We start from the raw sequence: 1,795 nt of genomic DNA on the forward strand, positions 1-1,795 counted from the left end.
CAAGATGTATTGTTCTTTTAAATTTTCCACTTCTTTTACTATCTTTTCTTTCTCGTCTTGTGGAACATTTTCTGTTAGCTCATCACAAATATTTGTCAATGTCGATATGAAATCACCTCTGTCTTTAATATCATTCTCGATATTCTGAAATAGATTTATTAACACAAATTTAGATATTTATAGAGACAGGTGTACATATGTTAAGTGCATATGTATCCATTTTATAAATAAGCAACTGTCGTATGATAGATTTAGTAAATTGAATCAGATACCAACACAGAATTAGTATTAATACTTATAGTCGTGATTGTTAACGATTAAATTTATTACCTCTGTAGCTTTTTTATTATCTTCAACTGTAGCTATTAATGCTTTCGGTAAGTTTACTTCTTGTAATCGATTGTTTACACTCTCTAGCCAGTCCGATAATTCTTTCAGATTTTGATCAAGTACTTGTGATTGTTCTTTTTTCTCTTTCAAATAGGATTCTTTCTCTCGTGCTGTAATTCTTAATTTATCCAATCTTTCTTTTATCTCGTCTACTTTATTCGGTAATTCTTCGCATGTACTAGGTACATTGAGTGTCATCAATTCGTTCGCGTTCTCTTCTAGAACACTTACGATATCGTTACTTTTTTCTAATCTTTCTTCAATTTCCTATAAAATATCATCCGTAGCATAAATAGCTAATTAATTAATCGCCAGTAAAGATATGTATTTTAAACTTAGCACTAATATAATGTGTAGGTAATATAAGATACTTCTTACATTCTAATTAAAAGGCTAATTTACCTATAGTAAATTTGTAATTACCTTAACTTTATCAATACATTCTTCTACACTTGCATTGTTTAATGATATTCCATCAACGCATATAATGTCTTCTCCTTCAATTTCATCACATATTGCTTGTACCGCTTTATAAGATTTCTCGAATGTCTTAGCTGCTTCCAATCCTTTTTTGAAGTTACCGCTTCTTTCTTCAACCTTATCGTTAAGATCGTACTTTCTTTCCTTTACATTTTCTAGCTTTTTCTCAATCTCTAATCTATCTCCTTCAGAACTCATTCTAATCAATGCTTCACTGATACTATCGATCTCATCTAGTATCTTTTCACAACTTTCGGTTTCATTAACGACATTATCCTAATTTCGATAATTATCATTATATATATAATAATATTGTTAGTCATGAACATATTTATAACTAATATTACAGTTTACTTATTTATTTACAAACTATGTTATGTATATTCTATAACAAGTACTTTATAGTATTTATAGTAAATATCAAAATATAAATATAATTAGTCGATGAAGTATAGAAAGTCGATACGCACGCGTACACTGTTTACTCATAGTTATTTAATCGATTCTTACCCTCGTATACTATAATTTCGTATTTGTTTAAATATGAATACATACGAGTATACTATACAGTATAGTATTATTATTTCTATATAAGTCGTATTAAACAAATCACATATAGATCTACCAATATGTATAATATACGACTCAATACGAGTACCGTATTGTATTATTCGTACCTTGTAATTATCATATGTGTTGATAATTCTTTCGCTATCGATTCCTATAGATTTTGTACGATCTAGCTCATCATCTACACTTCTAAAGTGCTTATCTAATAGTTCCAGTTTCTTTTCTAATTTATCTGATTGCTCTTGTCTATTATTCAATTCTTCCTCTTTCTCGATTACAGCTTCTTTCAACTTGGATAATTTATCTTTATGCGATGTTATTGCTACATCTATACGTGTACAATCTTCTTCAGNAG

Source organism: Trichoplax adhaerens, genomic scaffold, assembly GCF_000150275.1.
Source record: "Trichoplax adhaerens TRIADscaffold_7 genomic scaffold, whole genome shotgun sequence".
NCBI lineage: Eukaryota > Metazoa > Placozoa > Uniplacotomia > Trichoplacea > Trichoplacidae > Trichoplax > Trichoplax adhaerens.